The 6,080-nt window shown below is 38.3% G+C and overlaps 1 pseudogene; it reads left to right on the top strand.

Annotated features, from left to right (window-relative positions):
• The first annotated feature begins 1,569 nt into the window (after positions 1-1,569).
• Positions 1,570-6,080, top strand: part of LOC149200072 (uncharacterized) — a 65,044-nt pseudogene continuing 60,533 nt past the window's right edge.

Below are 6,080 nucleotides of genomic sequence, written 5' to 3'. Positions count from 1 at the left end.
AGTTTGACTTTGTTGATCTAGGGTTTGCTGCTGCTGATATAAAATTACAGAATTCTGATTTTGTACTATTTCTCTCTGCTGAACTATTGAAGATAAAAGAAGATTTGATCAAAGGGTTTCCCCGCATTGGGGTTTGTCCTTGGCTAGCTGCCACATCTTGTGTCTCTTGTCTTGGCTTATTTTATGTTGATCGTTTAATGTTCTATCTGCACTTTACTTAATGTATATGTGATTGCTAATCAGTAGCTAATAAGAAGAAAAGAAGTAAATTGCTCTAAGCATAAAACATACCATAATTTAACATGGTATCAGAGTTGAGGTGAAGACAAAGCCCAAGCAAGAGCAATCACCGAAAGTTGGCAAAGCTATCCTAAAAACTTCATGGGGTCCTCAACACTCTTCCCCGCTGAAGACAAGCTCCGTGAGAAGTCTGACTATCACGGATGGAAGATGTCTCTTGATCTGACTTTAGAAGATCAGGAAGTGTTGGACCATGTGAGAGGCAATATTGTTGTGCCTCCATCAAATGCATCTGCTACTGCCAGAAGCAAGTGGACCAAGGGAGAAGTCAAAGCAAAGAAGATCATCCGGAACTCTATCGACAAGCACCTGGTGGCCTATGTTTCCGAGTTGACCACCTCCAAGGAAATCTACGATAGACTGGTGAGTTTATTTAAAGTTAATGATGCAAATCAAGTTTTGCTCCTTAGAAATAAGTTGAAGGAAATTAAGAAGGGAAAATATGAGAGTATGCAAGCATATTTCTTAAGGATCACCGAGATCAAGAATGATTTCCTATCTATTGGGGAAGTAGTTCCTGACAGGGAAATGACTATCACAACTCTTGGAGGACTTCCACCTGAATGGTATATATTCAGGACTACTCTTCTCAACAATAATGTCATCCCAGGATTTGAGGAATTGATTGCTAGATGTATTCAAGAAGAAACTAGGATGGAAGAGCAAGAAACGCCCACACTTAAAGGAAATCCCTCTGCCTTTTCTTCTCATGCTAAAAGAAGAAACAATTATGGGGCTAAATCCAAAGGAAAGGCTGCACCGAAGGGTGGAAGCAAAGGACGATGTTACAATTGAAACAAAATGGGACACTATGCGAGGGAGTGCCCTGATAAAAGGGACTCACACCATGACGATGACCAAAGTCACTCTCAAGGCAATCAAAGGAATGGTAGGTCCAATGGCAGAGGTAAAATAAATGTCGGAAATCAAGGAAGAGGACAACCCTTCAAGAAGGCAAGAAACTCCATGTATGAATCTAACGTTGTTAATAATAAGCAAGATGAATATTGTCTACAAGCGGCCCTCTCTACTACTGCTCCCCCGGACTCGCTGAGAAATTGGCTTATTGATAGTGGTGCCTCAAGGCACTTCACTGGTTACAAAGAAGCTCTCTCTAATCTGGTAGAGAAGGAGATCAACCTGGAAATTGTTCTTGGGGACAACGCAAAATATCCCGTGAAAGGCGTAGGGAATGTCACTTTTAAATTGAATCAGGGTAATACAATTCATTTGCAAGAAGTCTTATATGTACCTGATCTCAAAAAGAACATGGTGTCCGTTTCGACAATGGAAGACAAAGGCTACAAGGTGACCTTCATCGATGGTAAGGTACATGTATGGAAAAATAATTTTAAAGAAGATTTCACTCTTGGGTTTCAGGTCGGTTCATTATATCAGGTCGGAGGAAGTCTGCTGGGTGTCATGTCTTGTGACACATCACTTCAGTCCGAACTATGGCAACGGAGGTTTGCTCACCTTCATCATAAAGCTCTACCCAATGCAAGACAAATGGTGACAGGGATGCCCGAGTTTCGAGTAGAGCAAGAAGGTGTATGTCCTGGATGTGATGAAGGGAGGCTCAAAAGGGTACCATTCCCCTCAAGCCAAAGCAAGGCCTCCGATATATTGCAGTTGGTTCACTCAGACATATCCTTCCACACTTCTTTCTTATAGATGCTCTGTTAGGCCCCTATAGTAGTAGTGTAACCCCTTATTGTTATTAGTATAACCCACTTATTATATTTATGTACCCATGTAGTGCCCATATTGTTACTATTGTGCCCCATAGAAGCCCACTATTGTTATTATTGTGCCCTTACATTATTATTGTTATGTCGGCTCTGATTATGTTATGACCCCTTAGACTCCTATATATAGAAATGAGGTATTTTCATTTGTATCATCCAAGAATTGTTCATTTATGTAATGTAAAGGAGGTTGCCCTTCGAAGAGGCTGAATTCTAAGGCGTTGATCTATCCTTTTTATTTTTTCTTGAGCTAGTTTCATAACATTTGGTATCAGAGCTTTGGATTCTAGGGTTTCGCTGCTCCAAACAGGTCATCGTGGCATTTTCACTATAACTTGTTTTATGTGACGTTTCAGAAGTCGAAAAAAAAACCCATTTGAGAAGAAATCGCGCTAAACCTTGGGTGCGAATTTCAGAGCTTTTCGCACGAGATTTGTGGAGATATGATCTAAGGAAGTTGGCCTTTTTGCAGACTCCTGAATTACATTCAAAACAGGTGACCTGGGGAAAATCGTCATAACTTTCTCTCTGGGGATCAGATTGAAATTTTGTAAGAAGGTACAGAAAGAGGACGGACTGTAGTTTCTTGTATGAATTTTTCAGATCCAAAGGTTGAAACAGTGACTCGTGGCACGTCGTACAAATTCGCTCTACTGAACTAGTCTATAATCAGGTCATCTTGGGAGATTATGCATAACTCTTTCTTGGAGAATCCAATTTGGATCAGACTGGTGGCATTGGAAACAGGACACAGAGGGCTACTACAGATCACAATTTCAGAACTTAAAGATCCAAAAGTACAGAGTTACAGTCGTTTCAAGTTAGAGCTCCTAAAATCAAGAAAAATCAAGATGAGGAAGTTTGATGGCAAGGATCCGGTAAATTGGATACTTCAGATGGAGCAATATTTTGATATACATGGTGTACAATTGTTACAAAAGGTATGTATTGCATCTTCATATTTAGAACTAGATCAATTTTTATGGTACAAAGGGCTTTGTTCTCGTAAACAACTTGTTACGTGGTCAATTTTCACGGAGGAAATGATAGCACATTATGAGGATATAAAGAGCAACACCTTCTTTAGAGCAACACCACAACAATTAGAAAGAGTAAAAGGGCTTTGTGACATAGTGGAAAGCAAAATTATGGAAACCAGGAAGTGTACCCCTCACAACTATAAAGATGGAAGTGTTGTTTCTCCTAGCCTTCCACAACCTACAAGGGTTACACCACAACAATTGGAAGAAAAAAGAGAAAAAGGGCTTTGTTACAGTTGTGATAGCAAATGCACTAAAGGCCCTAAGTGTGCTGAGAAGAAATTATTTTACATAGAATATGAAGAGGAGGAAGAAAAGGATCAAAAAACAACAAAAGAAGAAGATATACGCCAGGACCCCACCCCAGAGAAAGAAGAAATGAATCAGACCATATCTTGTAAAGCATTGGCAAGAATTACCACTCCTCAAACTCTCAAGATAGAAGGACATATCAAGAAGAAAAAGGTGCAAGAAGTGAAAGATCACATCGAGCATCAAGAAATGAATCCGACCATATCTTGTAAAGGATTGGAAGAAATTACCACTCCTCAACCTCTAGAGATAGAAGGACATATCAAGAAGAAAAAGGTTCAAGCAGTGAAAGATCACATCGAGCATCAACAACAAGTTCTCCAACTTTTAAAGGATAACGCCACTTCAGTGGAAAATCAAATAAAACAACAGGTAGATCAACATTGTAGTGAAAAATGTTTTGATGTAGGTGATTGGTTATTTTTACCGCTACATCTCAAGCAAGCTATTTATGAGAAGGAAATGTTGGCAATACTACATGCACTTAAAAAATGGCAACCTTACCGAATGGGAAGACTCTTCAAGGATGAGGATGTGGAAGCATTGTTTTGTGCTATTTATATTATCCAACCAGATTGGATAAACGAAGCAAGGGATGAATGGAAGAAGGACGTAGAAGTATGGCCACTTAGTCAAAAGTTGCAAAAGATCCCAATTCAAACAATATTGCCAGAAATTGAAGAGGAAGGAAAAATCATATTGGAACCTAGAGCAGTCACAGAAGAAAGAACCCGACAACTACAAAATCGATCAATTTCAGAGTATCTCATCAAGTGGAAGAACTTACCCGCTGAATATTCCACATGGGAGGACAAGAATTTTATACAGAAGCATCAAGAACTACTCAAGCGTTGAGGACAACACTTTTTGAAGGAGAGGGGCATGTTAGGCCCCTATAGTACTAGTGTAACCCCTTATTGTTATTAGTATAACCCACTTATTATATTTATGTACCCATGTAGTGCCCATATTGTTACTATTGTGCCCCATAGAAGCCCACTATTGTTATTATTGTGCCCTTACATTATTATTGTTATGTCGGCTCTGATTATGTTATGACCCCTTAGACTCCTATATATAGAAATGAGGTATTTTCATTTGTATCATCCAAGAATTGTTCATTTATGTAATGTAAAGGAGGTTGCCCCCTCGAAGAGGCTGAATTCTAAGGCGTCGATCTATCTTTTTTATATTTTCTTGAGCTAGTTTCATAACATGCTCCCTGCTCTGCTTTTTCTGTTGTCTCTGAATAAACCTGTGAGGTCAAAATATTTTCTTCGTATCATGCGCTATTCCCTTGATAATGAAGTTCCTAAACTACTACTCGATAGGGACTTGTTGCCTCTGCAGCCCTCCTTGTTTGGATTTGAAACTTAACTGGCATAAATTAACTAGGATCAACTCGCAAGAAAGTTTGAATATTTTGATACTTCCTTAAATTTATGTAATTTGAATTTTAACTTAAACCAAAAGTTTGAATATTTTGATAAAAAAGAGTTGCATAATAACTCGGGAGAAGAATCATTTTAATAATAATTATTTCACAAAGTATATCGCACTAAGTGACAACTTAAATTATTATTTTGATAAAGGAGAGTTTCCTAATAACTCTGAAGAAGAATCATTTTAATAATAATGATTTGACCAAAGTATATCAAATTTTAATAATAGTTATTTGACAAAGTATATCGCACTGATTGACAACTTAAATTAATATTTTGATAAAGAAGAGTTGCTTAATAACTCCGAAGAAGAATCATTTTAAAATAAATATTTTACAAAGTATATCATTTTAATAATAATTATTTGACTAAGTATAGTGAACTGAGTGACAACGTGAAATAATTTAAGGTTTGTTTTATTTAAGAGGTGCACTCCATTCACATAAATTATGTAAGGCCAAAATTGGATATCAGATGCCCATGTTACCCAACCATTAACAAATTTTGTTCTATATAATGGAAACAAATCTGCTGAACAAAAATCTCAATTGTGAGTATTGAGAAAGAGAGATCAATGGGTAGCCATTTTTCCATTTGAGAGATCAGCCAAACGAGAAGGAGACTCTTGAGGTTATTGCTACTATGTGTCCCATGGCATCCACCTCATATGGATCTTCCAGCACCAACAACTTTGCCTTTGATATCTATATTAACCACAAGGGTCCCGACTGAAAGAAAACCCTCACCAAACATCTCTATGACCACCTTAACAAACACAGACTGCAAGTATTTCTTGATGAAGATGAATTGCAAGGAGGAGAGTATATAACTCCTCAAATCTAGAGTGCAATTCGAACAACTTCGGTGCATATCATTATTTTCTCTCCTCGCTATGCCGACTCAAATTGGTGTCTTGATGAGCTTTTGCTCATGTTCGAATCGTGGTCAACTATTCTTCCAGTCTTCTATGGTGGTGTCAAGCCTGCAGATCTTCGATGGGGAACGCAGGGTGAAAAAGGAGTCTATGGTCGAGCCCTGCAAACACTCGAAAAGAAGAGAACGTTTGATTCTCAACCACACTACAACCCCAGCACCATCCAGAAATGGAGGAAAGATCTCATTGATGCTGCAGAAATAAAAGGTTTCGATATGGAGACGTATAATGGGTAAGTACCCCAACTCTCCCTCTTACTCTTTACCTTCTTCCTTGTTGGATCGATAGAGAGTTTAATATTGTA

Source organism: Pinus tabuliformis, chromosome 2_1, assembly GCF_031772625.1.
Source record: "Pinus tabuliformis cultivar Carrire ecotype Pingquan chromosome 2_1, CPIR1, whole genome shotgun sequence".
Classification (NCBI taxonomy): domain Eukaryota; kingdom Viridiplantae; phylum Streptophyta; class Pinopsida; order Pinales; family Pinaceae; genus Pinus; species Pinus tabuliformis.
This window is presented reverse-complemented; position numbering and strand designations above follow the sequence as displayed.